Raw genomic sequence first — 15,541 nt, 5'->3', positions numbered from 1 at the left:
CCTCAGGTTATGCATTTGATAAAAGAAAACAGGCATCTCTTTGGAAGTGAGTGGTACATTTTCTTCCTGTAGCCCATTTGGACTTAGGTTCTGCTACTCTGAGGTGATAACTTACTTTCTCATGTAGGAAATTATTCTTTGAGTCATCATAGGATGTTGTCCTAAACTTTTATATGTATTCTTTTACATGCTATTTTCAGACTTTTGGGTTCATACTTACAAACTAGTTTAGTGAGGTTTATAAGTAAATGAGTAGATTTTACACACCTTTCGTTTCTGGTTAAAATGAAATTAGATGTTGTGAAAACCCTTTCTAGAACCTTAAGTATGATCTCCAATATACTATTAGCTCCAGGAAGGCAGGCATTTTTATCTGTTTTGTTTACTGCTCTATCTCCAAGGCTTAGAATAGTTCTTGACATGTAGTAGGCATTCAATATGTGTTAAAAGAACGAAAAGATATGTAAAATACGATATATTTCATGTGTGAATCATAGAACCTGATTTTCACCTCTGAACTTACGGAATTTGTATTAGGCATCGGAGCAAAGTTGTCTTTGGTTGCCTCACCTTCCAGGGGAAAAGTACAGCAAGCCTTAGAATCTTCCCTGGCTCTGTTTAACCTCAGCAGACAAATTCTATGTGTACACAGAGAATTGTGTACAATAAAGGTAACACATATGTGATACGGCCTAACATAGGCTTCAAGATATAGGGATATGTGAATTGAAGAGAGGGAAAGGAAATGTTCCACTCCAGGCCAAAAACAAAACATTCACTTTTCTCCACACAGCTTTTCTCAAGTGGATTGGAGTTTGAGTAGGATGAGGAAGAAATAAAATAATTTGGATCCTAGAATGACTTTTGGGGGTTAGGGAGATAGGGTTAAACTATCGTCTACAAACCGAGTGGGTAACTTGATCTGTTTTATGATTTTTTTTTTCCTCATACTGTAATTAATATATTTTTCAGAATTCACGTACCACTGATAATATTGAAAATGAGAGATAAGCTTTTTAGAGTAAACATAATCTTAGCACATTGCTCTCCTCTGCGAATCCATTACCTTTTACAAATAGGGCTCCATGAGGACCAAGCACATGGAATTGCAAATGAGTGAGCTCTACATAGGTGGTGCATTTGGAAAGGGGGGTGTTTAAGCCCAACAGTTAGAGGTGAGTCAGTGAGGAGGTAAGACCATGGGGAAAAGCATTCCGGGCCTCTGGAAAGACATGTAAATGTGGGTCCCAAGATAGGAGGGTCTGTGTTTTGTTCAGCAAATGGCAGGTAGACCAGTAAGCCGGGAGCATAAGCTACAGGACCAGTGAGGCTGGACGCTGTACATAGAGAGGGGACTACGAAGCCAAGTAAAGATGTAGACAGTCAAGGGCCTCAGATGCAGGGTTTTTGTTTTACTCTGCGGTTTATGAACAACCAACCACGATTTTGAACAGGGAAGTGACAGGATGAGAGCTGTATCTTAAGGAAACAATTCTGGAGGAAAGGAGTATAGAGAATTAATTAGCGGGGATTGGATTTCCTGTCCTGAACAATAGGGAACGTTTGTTGGATTGTGCTGTTCAGTTGAGGCCTTCCCAGTAAGCCAGCACCCCTGTGAGTGAAGAACAACCGCGAGGAAGGTTCCTCATCGTGGGTTTTGTTTGGAGACCTTGAATGTGGGGCCTCTTGAGCTTGTGCTTCTTGGCGGTCAGGGAACATCTGGTGTGCACCTGCTGGGAGAGCCAAGACACAGAGGTCCTGGGTCCCTCTTTGGGCTCACAAGCCTGCAGGACAAGAGGTATTTTGTTCATATTGTCTGGCAAGGTCTTCCCTGTGTTTCATCCTTTTGTTATCGCCAGTCTTTGGTAAAGACTTGTTTGAGTGTTCTGTCTTGCCCCCATTGCATTATGGGCTATTAAGAGTGGAGCTGTTTTCCACACTCGGGCCAGACTTTAAGGGGCAGCAGTCACTTCCAAATGAAGGATGAGTGCAGGTGGCAGAGGCTGGCTGCTGGTCCAGCTCTTGTCTCCAGCAGGAGATTTTTCCTGCAGTGCTGCTCTTCATTTCTCCATAGGAGGCGTCTAGGTGAGAAATAACGGAGTTACCAGAATTGGGGCACAGGCAGCTGGAACAGACAGGAAGACCGTGTTTCAAAATCATCTTGATGGCAAACTAAGGAATTTAGGGGCAAGAGAGAATTCCAGATAGTTCAGAAGTTTGGGGATTATGTGCTTAGGAAAATGCTGCTGCGGCTGCTGACAGATGGGGTCACAGGAAGAGGAGCAGAGCTGCCGTGGGAAGGTGCTGAGTTCGTTTTAAACTCCAGATTGGGTGACTTTTACCCGGTGTTGTGTAGTTATTTCCCAGAAGTTTCAGAATTAGAATCTAGGTTTCCTGGACCAGACAAATGTGTTTTTAAAAATTATGCAAAAACAGATATTACATGAAATGACATATACTTGTTGAGTTTCAGCTGGTGATAGCATCTCCATGGAGCTGGAGTTAAAAAACTGAGAATAAATGGAGAAATTTGTTTTAGGAGTTCTGTATCTATTTAGAGGACATAATGGGAGGATAAGTTCACCCAGAGAGATTTGGCAGGTAGGATATATTTGGAAGTAGCCAAGGGGCAGTTTTCTTGAAGAAGGAGTGAAAGCTAGGCTTGAAGCCTGAAGAAGATGAAAGAGGCAATAAGAATACTCTACATTTGAAAAAAAAAAGAACTTTGCAGGAAGTTTAAAGGAGAGGCAAGCATAGATTGGAATCTGGGACATAATCAAGAGGTGAAACAAGTTTATACTCTTTAAGAGCAGACTTGCTGGGGGAAAGAACGGTGGGGAGGGAACAATCAGAGATGGAAGGCAGAGGAAAGAGTTCAGTTCCGTTTAACAAACAAATTATAAGTACCATTGAGGTGATGGGCATGGTGCCGGATAGCAGGGATACAAAGTTGGAGGAATCGCGGTCCTGCCTTTGGGGAGTTACTGCCTCATAAGGAGCAGGAGCGAGAATAACATAAGAACAACTGATATCTGCTGAGCCCTATGTGCCGGGAAGTGTTGTAAATACTTTACATGAATACATTGGCTCATTCAGTCCTTACCACACCCCTACAAGTTAGTTATCGTTATTATTATCCACAATTCAAAGGACAAGAAACTCAGGCACAGAAAGGTTAAGTAATTTGCTCCAGGTCTTTTATCAACTGGTCAGCTGTGGAGCCAAGATTTGTACCCAGACTGTACAGCTCTGCACGCCGGTGCATCATGCAAACAGATGATACACTACAAGGCAAAGAGAGAAGTAAGAACAATGCACAAAAGTAGCACAAAGAAGGGAGGAGTTAAGTTTTTCTGGCAGGGGATAGAGTAGGGCAGGATAGATCTCAGAGGAGGACAGGGAATGGATCCTGATAAAGGAACACACTGTCGTGACCGAAGTATGGAACCCGTGTTGGTATTTGTGTGTGTGTTATCGTTCTAGTTAGTGATTTGCACAGCCTTTGTCTCTCACCTTTACTCTGCCCTGTTCTGATCACAGAGGACAGTCACATTTGATTTTATTCATTTTGGGGAACAATTAAGATGGTCTTAAAAAATCTACTAGAACCGAGTGATCCTTTTAGGGGTATCAGTCCTGCCAATTGAAACCATCATTAGAGTGGAGTTTATGATTTTAAAAATAATCCCTCCCCGCCTCCCTCACTCCTTCCCTCTCTTTCTTTCTTTCCTTCTTTTTTTCTTCCTTTCTTTTTTTCTTTCTTTCTTCCTTCCTCCGTCCCTCCCTCCCTTTTTCCCTTCCTTCCTTCCTTCCTACCTGTCTACTGACCTACCCATCTACTTACCTACCCACCTATCAATGAATTCAGAGAACTGGCAGAAATGTAACTGAGATTTTTTCTTATGCAGTTGGGACCCAGATAATCTCTGGGGAAGAACCAGTGAACTTGAAGAGCAGATTATTGAAGATTACAATTGAAATTCCAGAAAATAAACAGATATTTTACACAGATTGGTTAACAGCCCTTTCTGAGATAAATATGTGTGGTAAAGATAGGACTCCTGGTTAGATGTAGCCAGATCCTGAGCATCACCCCGTTTCCCGTCCCATCCCTGACTGTCTGGACCCTTTGACCACTGACCCCTCGGCTGCACTGCCGTCTGAACTGGGAACACAGGGCAGCAGTACTGCGACACTTAGGCATGGCGTGAGGTCGTCTGCTATGCACATTACTTACTAGTTAAAAAAGAAAAAAGTAATGTTTAGTGGTTTCTTTTAGCCGCATCAAAATGCCCCTGCATCAAAATAGTTGTGTCATTGTGGCCGAGTGGGAAAGTAGTTACATCAAAATGTCATGTGTAGGCAAAAGGATTATTCTTGGAAGTGAGTGAATCCTTCCTTTAATAAAGGAAGAAGTGAATTCAGGATTAGAAGGATAGATTTGTTTACCCCTTCACAACAGAGTTACTATGTGCCACTCATGGGATCGAGGCAAGGATCGGTCTAACTCTGACAAAAGGTCCATCTATGTTCCTGGCTCTGAAAGAAAAAGCTGGGCGTCGGGCATAACACCACTACCACCCTGTGGTAATGCGTTGTAGTTCAGGGTGCTTCATGTAAAAAAGTACATCTGATGTGTATACAGCATGGGCATTTTGTTCCTTCTCCTTTGAATAAAAGTATAAGAGCACTTTATAAAATCATATATTTTTATCACTTTGATATTAATCCAAAAGATAACATTTAGAAACTCCTAAAGAAGGAACATATTAGAAATGGAGAGAAAGCTTAATTTTAGGAATGAACAAATAAAACTTCACAAAGTAACCACAGTCTCAGGAAGGTAATTATATCTATAGCTTTTCTCAAGACAATTACACAAACAAACTACTTTCATAACCGTTCGATGGTTTATTGACATAGAGGGTAATTAGAATATGTTGGTATAATGTCTATGATTTTGCTTTAGAATGCATTAATTTATAAATGTCGTGCATTCTAAACTATTACATATAGAATGGATGAACAGCAAGGTCCTACTGTATAGCACAGGGAACTATATTCAATATCCTGTGATAAACCATAGTGGAAAAGAATATGAAAAAAATACATGTGTATAACTGAGTCACTTTGCTGTACAGCAGAAATTAACACAACATTGTAAATCAACTATACTTCAATAAAATAAATTTTAAAAAATAAAATACAAAAACAAAGTGCATGGTCATATATTCTGATACACAAAACTGCTTGAGGACAACTGCTTCAAGTGGAAGTTTATAGAAAGGGAAATGTTTTGTGATGTAAACAAAGCACCTGCATCACCTTACTGCATTATCCTTAAATACTGGTTCTGGAAACACATGCTATCTCCATTCTTCTGTAAGCTGGGATCTTCCTGGCCCACTGCATTATCCTCTGGCTCGTGACTGAAACATCTCCTCATCATTGCCACTGCAGTTCCTCTGCCAGTATTCACTTTCTCAGTGAGCTCAGGTGGGTGCCAGCATGGGTTTGGGTGGTGGTGCAGGCTGGAGACATTATTCAGGAAGGGGCAAGATTAAGCATCTAGGGCTGCTCTTTTCTGTCCTCATGCCTCCATCCCCCATTTCCCGCCACACGGTCATGTCCAGTGCACATCCCAGCTCCTCGTTCCCTCATCCAGAGGTCTTATTCTAGCCTCCTTCTGCAAATCAAATCTGTTTTTTCTCTGAGTGATAGCTGAGTACAGCCTGGTTTCTTGTCGGCCACTGGCTCTCAAGAGGAGGAAGGGAAGAGCTTGCGTAAGCATGCTCATTTAGTTGTTAAACCCAAAAGTCTCCCCCCGCTGGCTGGAGCAGAGCCAGTGGGGTGGAAGGAGGGCAGGAGTGGTACCCTAACGGGGTTCCATATACAGAGGAAAGAAACATTTTGAATATAGAGATACAGTACTTCCTAAAACCGTGTTTTAGAAAGATTCTAACACCAATCTGTAAAATGTTCAAAGCTAAATAAGAGTAAATGATCAGACTGAAATCAATTAAAGTGCCAAATTATATCTTTTCAAGGTTTTATACAAATTATTATACTTAAATGTGTTTATGAGAGTTTATTAAACCTGACTGATAATCATAAGGATGAACAGAGATTTTTTAAAATTTATTTATTTTTGGCTGCATTGGATCTTCGTTGCTGCGCGTGGGCTTTCTCTATTTGTGGCGAGCGGGGGCTACTCTTCGTTGCGGTGCACGGGCTTCTCACTGTGCTGGCTTCTGTTGTTGTGGAGCACGGGCTCTAGGCGCGTGGCTTCAGTAGTTGTGGCTCACGGGCTCTAGAGCGCAGGCTCAGTAGTTGTGGCGCATGGGCTTAGTTGCTTCGCGGCATGTGGGATCTTCCTGGACCAGGGTTCGAACCCGTGTCCCCTGCATTGGCAGGCGGATTTTTAACCACTGCGCCACCAGGGAAGCCCACGAAAAGAGATTTTAACATGTGTAGGTTCATATACTCTACTCCAGACCTGTTGAATCAAAACGTCCCAGATATGTAAATTGGTGCAGCCACTATGGAAAACAGTACGGAGCTTCCTTAAAAAACTAAAAATAGAACTACCATATGATCCAGCAATCCCACTCTTAGGTATATATCTGCAAAAGACGAAAACTCTAATTTGGAAAGATTCAAGCACCCCAATGTTCATAGCAGCACTATTTACAATAGCCAACACATGGAAGCAACCTAAACGTCCATCACCAGATGATTGGCTTAAGAAGATGGGGTATATATATACAGTGGAATATTACTCAGCCATAAAAAGGAATGAAAAGTTGCCAGTTGCAACAACATGGATGTACTCAGAGGACATTATGTTAAGTGAAATAAGAAAGACAGAGAAAGACAAATACAAAGACAGAGAAAGACAAATATAATATCATTTATATGTGGAATCTAAAAAAATAATACAAATGAATCTGTATACAAAACAGAAACAGAAAAGAAAAACAAAAAACAAAAACAGAAGCAGACTCACAGACATAAGAAAGAAACTTATGGTTACCAAAGGGGAAAGGTGGGGGGGACATATTAGGAGTATGGGATTAACAGGTACAAACTACTATACATAAAATAGATAAGCAACGAGGATTTACTGTATAGCACAGGGAACTATTTCAATATCTTGTAATAACCTGTAATGGAAAATAATCTGAAAACAATATATATATATAACTGAACCACTTTACTGTACACCTGAAACTAACACAATACTGTAGATCAACTCTACTTCGATTTTTAAAAGTCCCAGATGAACTGAGGCTGTTCATGTTTATAAAGTTTCCATGTGATTCAGATGATCAGCCAAATTTTAAAATAACTGGTGTATTTGATAGAGCTTAATGTAATGTATGTATACTTATTTTAACAAAGAGGCTTAAATTTGTTTTTAAGACAGTAGGAAATTCATGGTGGGACAAAATTCAGAAGGGGAAAGAAGAATACAAGGCACAAAGCCAAAGGGTCTGGAATCGAGAGGAACTGAGGGAAATTTGGAGGCTGATAGAAAAACCAGGCTTTAAGCAATTTAATACTTGGATGGTAAAAGAGGTTGACAGACTGGATCACAATGACACCAAATGGCTTACGTTCCAAAGTCTTAAGATGATGGGCAGGACTTCCCTGGTGGTGCAGTGGTTAAGAATCCGTCTGCCAATGCAGGGGACACGGGTTCGAACGCTGGTCCGGGAAGATCCCACGTGCCGCCGAGCAACTAAGTCCGCAAACCACAACTACTGAGCCTGCGAGCTACAACTACGGAAGCCCGCTCACCTAGAGCCCGTGCTCTGCAACAAGAGAAGCCACTGCAATGATAAGCCCGTGCACATCAGCAAAGAGTAGCTCCCATTCGCTGCAACTAGAGAAAGCCCACGTGCAGCAATGAAGACCCAAGGCAGCCAAAAATAAACAAAATAAAATAAATTAATTTTAAAAAAAGGTGATGGGCAGTAGTCATTCAATATAAGTTCTGGCATATGTGTGGAGAAAAATAGTTCTTGTTTTATAATCAGGCAAAAAATAGAGGAGCTAATAAAAGAAAAAAGTGATATTGTCATAGAAGATGCATATGTTAAAGTGCAATCTGGTGATGAAGATGGACTTTTAGTTTAGAGATGTAGAGTAGAATTCAGATCTGTGTGGTTTGCATTTGACCTTTCAAGCAAAATTATGTAACTTTAGCTGTTGGATAGAATAGGGAAGGATAGAAAATTTATTACAAATAATCATTGATTTACACATTTTATAGATGTAAGTCTGGATACCACCTAAACACAATATTAATGCTGATGCGATAGGTGGCCTTCCTTAGCAATGATGGAATGGTAGTGCATAAAAGCAGAATGGCTTTCAATTTGGGAAAAAAAAGAAAAACCCGAGAGAATAGTCAACAGCAAATTGCTTAAATTTGCTGCAGGGACATTTGCAAATGAGAAAGAGGTGGCCACAAAATAAGCAGTTCTGGGTGCAGTTCTCAGAATGCTGTCAATTTCTTGCCCAGGCTCTCCCTTCAAAGCTCTTAAGATAGTGTACAGTTCAAGTTTCCTCTAAAAGACATTCAACTGCTTTATTTGAATATCAGTCTTCACTTCATTTATTCTTTTGTGGAATTAAGGGCTATTCTTTGTGCTAGGAACTATGGTAAGTGCTGGGGCTACAGTGGTGAATCAGGTGGGCCTGGCCCTACTCTAATCTAATAGGGAGATCAGTTTGAGCCTAATTGAATTTTGAAGAGCCAGTGGCATCCAAGTGGAGTTATCCGACAGCAATTGTCATCATTTTCTAATTCTTACTGGTAAATAAGACTGATGTTCTAAAAAAGTAAAATACTAACACTATATAGCAGTTTTAAACTCTGCTCCATTATTAAATACAATTTCATGATTGATTTCTCTTATGTAAATGTTCAGAAAACTATACATTTTGCAACTGTATACTTTATGTAATTAAAGCTGATCTTTGTGGGATAATTTCTCTAAATATAAGCATTGGGCTCTTGTTCAGAAATGGTATCTCTTTATTGAACTGTGTCAGTCCCTCTAAAAACACCTTTTCCCCAAAGTATGACCTGTTAAAATAGTGCCTTGCTTATTAATGACACTTTATACAGCATTTGGGAGTTTATGAAAGATATTTACACTTCATTTTGTTTTGTCCTAACAACTCTGAAGAATACAAGGCAGGTGACAGTGATCTTCACCTTACAGGTAGGGAAACTTAGGCTTATAAATGTTATTGCTCATTTGCAGCCACAAATCTAGTAAACGGAGCCAGAAATGGAACTCAATCCAGGGCTTTTTTGGGGTGTCAGGTCTATTTCCTTTGTGCTTTCTGACAGTATATTGACTTGCTGGAGAGAGAAAAATTGAAATATTTTTCTCCACTTAATTCCTCAAGTTCTTATCAGAAAAAAAATGTTTTAATCCTCTTAATTTCTTACTTTTTGTTTCCTAATTATTGAATAAATTTATTAACATATAGTCATTATTTTCTTAGTATCAAGTCCATGGTTATATGTGTAGGATGGAAAAATAAATAAGATACAGGAGAGAGAGAGAGACGTGAATCTTTAAAAATTCCTATTCTACATGATTAACGCTATACGTTATGTGTGGGCACAGTGCTGTGCGTGCACCCAGGATATGATGGCTGCCTGAGCCTTGGAGGATGATAGGATGGGGTGGGAGGTTTCTAAGAAGAAGCAGAGGAAACTATTATGAGTAGAAGGAAGAGCTCGTGTAAAAGCTTGGACGTAGGGAAGCATGGAGGATTTGGGGATTCGCAGGTTCTTCTCTTTTCCTCTCCTGTTAGAGGAATTTAGGAGGAATGCTGAAGATGCAGCTGTTACAGAAAGTGGGTCATTTATGGGAGGAAGAGGGCGTGCCCAGCTCACAAGTCTGGGATTACACTGTGGGTGATAGGAAAGCACAGAACATATTAAACCAGAGTTTGGCGGGATCAAAAATATTTCTTATGGATAATTCTGTCCATGGTGGGAACAATGGACTGGTGGTGGGAAAAACTGATCTCATGAAGGACAGACATGTAGGGTACTGTTGAGTTCAAGGGAGTGAGAGGAGCTTGAACTAAGGCAAAGCCAGGAGGAGTGGAAAGGGATGGATTGAAAGATAAGATCTGTTCTGTAATAAATAATGCTTATCACAGGGACTAATGTTAATGATGATGGTATCTTGTCATACCAGCTTTTTAAAAAATTATGTATCTTTTCATATCCATTGTTTCACATGTCACAACAGCACATAAAGATATACGGCATATAAGGATACTTCCACTTTAGAAATTAAAAGTCTGTAAAACTAAAGATGCTTACCATTCAAGGAAGTCTAGACTCATGATGTTATAGGTTCTGTACAGGTACCCTGAACATAGACAGCTTTCCTGGACCTTATATAACAAAATGGGTATGGCAAAGAAAGGTATAAGACAAAGACTAATTCTCTGTTTGGGAGGGTGGAGTAGATAGAGAGTTAAAAGAGATAGGAAAGAAGTGATTACATACAAAGTATAGAGTGGTGAAAATTCTCTTGACCCATGTCTTAGTCTGTTCAGCCCGCTGTAACAAAAATGCCAAAGACTGGGTGGCTTAAATAATAAATATTTATTTCTCACAGTTCTGGAGTCTGGGAAGTCTAAGATCAATGTACTGGTAGAGATAGCCATCTTCTAGCTCTGTTCTCACATGGTGGAAGGGGCAGGAGAGTGCTCTGGGGTCTCACATATAAGGGCACTAATTCCATTCATGTGGGCTCCACCCTCCTGACACAATCTCCTCCCAAAGGCCCTACCGCCTAGTACCATCAAATTGGGGGTTAGGATTGCCCCCAACATTTAGTCCATAACAACCCACATCTCCCATCACAACAAATTCCATTCCCATTCCCTAGAAGAGAAATTAAGGGGTCGTGTTGGGGCAAGACTAGGAGAAGCTCGAGATTCTTCCGGAATTTTTGAAGGCATCTGTAAAAGATGAGTCATCACTGACATTTCCAGTTCTTCACATCAGGCTCTTCACCACACCTATTTGATGTCCCCCCAAAAGCCAACATATGAAAATGTATGTTTATCAGATAAATCAGGCAGTAACTGATGTTTTCAAATATTTTTAGCTTTACAAAAAGGCTCATTGAATGGCTGTTTGTAAAGTTGCACTCTCCTCAGGAAATTGAAGTAGTGTGCATCAAAGCAACTTCAACTTGTGACACAGAGGTGTTTCTAAAATGTTAGGTGAAATCCTAGAGCACTCATGTGTGTGTAATTTAAAAGAGAAGTTACTTTTGTTTGCTTTTAGCAAGGGGCGTGAAATGAGCAATTGCACAGCTTCAAGACACTGGACTGCGAACAGTCTCAGAAAGCCAGATAGAAAAGAGATCTTAAAACTTTTAAAGCTTATTTTATTGAAACAATTTTTTTTTTCAAAGCTAAATTCATTTAACTTTTTGTTTTTAATATTTGGAAACTGGATTATTGGATTACCGTTAGGGGCTATACGACTTCACTGATTTTTCATGAAGGTCAGATTGTACTAAACTAATATCTGCCAGATTATATGATGAAATGGCCATTAAATGCAAATGTTTCTAAGCCTTATTTTGAGGGAGGGGAGAGCTTATCCCTTATCCTAGAAATTGTGAACAAAATAAAATTAAAATCTAATGCTTATTTTTCATAGATTGTTAATAATAACCGATCATAGCTAATTCTTATGTCTGTTACTAAATTCAATTTGTTATTCTAGTTGAACGTTAATATTGAATAAAATAAATATTTTGATTTTCAAGAAAGATTCCTTGTTTCTTCCTTTAGTTTACTCATTATTTTGAGATTTGTCAAACCACAGCATTTTTCTCTGAACCATGCTTTGCCTATATGATTATATTTGCAGGAGCTGTTACAAATTAATCATTTTTGTTATGCTCCTTCTTTTATGAGAAGTGTTTGTTTAACTTGCCGTATATAAACAGACGTTTATTTTAAGGATTAACTTTCATGTGAAAAACTGCCTCCTAGTTAAGTCTTCTTAATCACATCTCTAGAGGAAAGCAAGCTAGCTTCAGATGTTTTTTTTTTCTTTTCTCTTTCTTCAAGAATTTAAAATTGACTGTTTGTATATTATAACATAGAGAAGTTTGTAAATGCATGTATTCTCAGCCTCACACACTGCAGATAAATCCATGCTTGTGCAAGATTTAAAGAACATGAAATTATATAGTAAAACACAGATAAATTATTTGCCTTGAAAGTGACTATGTAAGGAGCATCTGTAAATTATCAATAGCCATAAAATCAGGATAGATAGACATTTTCCTGTTCCTCTATCTCTCCCCAAATCCTCACCCAGGGAGTGCACCTCGGAGTCCATATATACTTTTCTGCTTTGTATTTGCTGTTTTTTATATGCAGTGAAAAGAAGACCTGCTGAATGCTGGAAACCATAAAATCATTTATAGCCATTCTTTCCTGGTTTCTTTCCTAATTCTATCTTTGTTTTAAAAGACAAAGTTATATACCATTTTACACTTTAAAAGTTGTCTGGTTTAACATTTATGGAGGCCTTAAAGTGTCAGCTAACGTGTTAACTGGTGATGTTATTAAAATATGTAGGACATGATCTTCGCTCTATGATGGTCACAGCCTGGTGGGAACAGAAACATGCCATTCAGTTGTCGTAGGTGCTGGTATACAGGTAGGAGAAGGACACATTCGAGGGACAAAGGTGGGAGTGTTCACTTCCTCCTAGGGGGTGGGGAAGTCTTCCAGAGGCGGTGGCACTAGATCAGAATTGAAATGATTGGGCGCTTTCAAGACAGGCGATTGAGGAGGGGGCATTTAGGACAGAGCGGGGAGCCTCTGGCAGGAGGGGCAAGCGAGAAGGTTGAACAGCGTCATTCAGGGGTCTCCTCTGATACATATAGAAGTTTGGACTCAATGCTGCAGGCAAAAAAAAAAAAAAAAAAGATACAAATGAATTCATTTACAAGACAGAAAAGGAACCACAGACCTAGAAAACAAACTTATGGTTACCAAAGGGGAAAGAGGGGGATAGGATAAATTAGGAGTGTGGAATTAAAATATACATACTTCTACGTACAAAACAGACAAGCACAGGGAAGTATACTCAATATTTTGTGATAACCTTTAAGGGAAAAGAATCTGAAAAAGAATTGTGTGTGTGTGTGTGTGTGTGTGTGTGTGTGTGTGTGTAACTGAATTACTTTGCTGTATACCTGAAACTAACACAGCATTGTAAATCAACTATACATCGATTAAAAAAAAACAATCCTGGGCTTCCCTGCTGGCGCAGTGGTTGAGAGTCCGCCTGCCGATGTAGGGGACGCGGGTTCGTGCCCCGGTCTGGGAAGATCCCACATGCCGCGGAGCGGCTGGGCCCGTGAGCCATGGCCGCTGAGTCTGCGCGTCCGGAGCCTGTGCTCCGCAACGGGAGAGGCCGCATCAGTGAGAGGCCCGCGTACCGCAAAAAAAAAAAAAAAAAAAAAAAAATCCTTCCTTAAATCGTTAAGGAAGGATTTAAGCAGTGGAATAATGTAATCAGGTTTTCATTTTAGAAAATTACTCTAGTAACCATGTGAAGAAATATTAGATTATTTATGCTTTTTAGAAACAGCCTGATAGAGCATAAATAGACTAAACATTAACTTTTCTTCCTCATTGCCTTCACCAGAACTTTACAAAAATCTTAAAACACCCACTTTCATAATTTGAATTGCCGAAAGATTTGTTCTCTGGATGAGTTATATTTTTATAGCATTTCAAGACTTTGTGATCAAGTTTAAGAATATAGACTTTCGACCCTGGGTAACTTTGGATGCTGCTGCAGGACAGCTCACCCCTTAACTCTTCCTTATTAATACCCTTTTCTCTCACAATCTTTTGCGTTTAGTTGCCCTAGGCAAATGCTTACATTTTCCCTTGGTTCTTTTCTCTCTCTTGCCCTGCATGTGCATCAGCGAGGCCGGTAGATTCTGCCTCCAAAATAACATCTCAAATTGCTCTACTTCTGTCGGTCTCAGTGATGCTACAACCTTAGTTCGATCCTCCCTGGTCTCTCCCTGGGACTCCTGCAGCAGCCCCCTAATGAGTCCTCCACTCTTTCTCACCCATTTCCCCATTCTCACTGTCCCGCTTCAGACAGTTCACTAGCTTTTCGCACTTAGAATAAAAAGCAAGCTTCCCTTTGTGGCCAGCATCGCCTGGCTGTTGCCTCCCTTAACCTCATCTCTTGACACTCTCCTTCGGCTGCAGCTGTTATTTGCTCTCGCGGAGGCCTGCAAACACTTATTCACTTCTTCCAAGAAGCTCTTCTAATTTGGTGCCTGGCAAATACTCCGTGAACTTAATAGCATAACGATATCATAATAACACTTTCTGCCATTTATTAAATATTTTCTGTAACCCAGATAGTGTGCTAAGTGCTCTCCAGGCATTATCTTATAATTAAATTAGATGCAACAAGCTTGTGAAGTTGGCATTATTATTTCCATGTTTTAGGGGCGGAAACTGGGTACAGAGAGCTGAAGTAACTTACACAGATTTATACTGCTAGTGTGTAGTGGAGCCTGCCTTGAAGTCTGTCTGTCTGATTCTAAGTCGGGCTCTTTGGCACTGAAGTTTCAAAAGTATTTTGTTATCATTAAATTGTAATGCTCTCACAATTCCTGGAGGACCATCTGAGAGCAGGCTCTAGAGGGAATCTTTTAATGAAATTGAAAGTAAACATTAGTATGACCTAACTACCGTATTAGAGACAACAAACTTTTCTCGATATTTTATGTCTTGTTGATAATAAAAGACAGTGTAGTGTAAAAGTTGGAAATAAACTCTGGAGTTCAAACAACCATGGGTTTACTCTCAGCATCATCTATTCATTCACATGGATCTCCATATCATATGTGCCAAATAATGTTCTAGGTATTTGAGACACATCAGTGTGTAGTCCAGTGGGATATGGATATAAAATGTTGGTTCTGTAAGCTGTTTTTGCCCTGGAGATTCACTGTAGCATTACTGCTCTTCTGTGAATTCAGGATAGATGTGATCCATCTTGGACCCCTATCCCAAGAGGATCTATTTGAGTCAATCCCATGACATATTTCCTAAGGACAGTCTCATAGAAAGGCTGTAAGTTTAGTTTGCTATAAATAAAGTATCCTTCCTTCTTCCTTTTTTTTTCCCTTCCAGTTAAAATGAAACATTAAATTTAACTTTATGAGATATAATAAACTCAGGGAACTTATATTCTAATAGGGGTAGCACAATCAATATAATAAATAAGTAAATTACATTATACATTAGAAGATGGAAAGTATTTTGTGTGGGGAAGTAAATAAGGTCAGGATGGGGGAAAATATGGAGAGCAGGTGCAATAGGAGGTCAGTGAGGTGGGTCTCGTCAAGAAGGTGAGAGACTTGAAGGAGGTGAAGGAGTTGATCAGATGGATATTTGAGGGAAGAGCAGTCCAGGAGGAGAGAATAGGTAG

The 15,541-nt window shown here is 39.8% G+C and overlaps 1 protein-coding gene across 6 annotated transcripts in view; it reads left to right on the top strand.

Annotated features, from left to right (window-relative positions):
- Positions 1-15,541, top strand: part of DGKH (diacylglycerol kinase eta) — a 185,034-nt gene that overhangs the window by 54,475 nt on the left and 115,018 nt on the right. The gene's annotated exons all lie outside the window — the stretch shown is intronic.

This window comes from Kogia breviceps, chromosome 16 (genome assembly GCF_026419965.1).
Source record: "Kogia breviceps isolate mKogBre1 chromosome 16, mKogBre1 haplotype 1, whole genome shotgun sequence".
NCBI classification, from domain to species: Eukaryota; Metazoa; Chordata; class Mammalia; order Artiodactyla; family Physeteridae; genus Kogia; species Kogia breviceps.
Note: the sequence above shows the minus strand (reverse complement) of the source record. Positions and strands in the feature narration are given on the sequence as shown.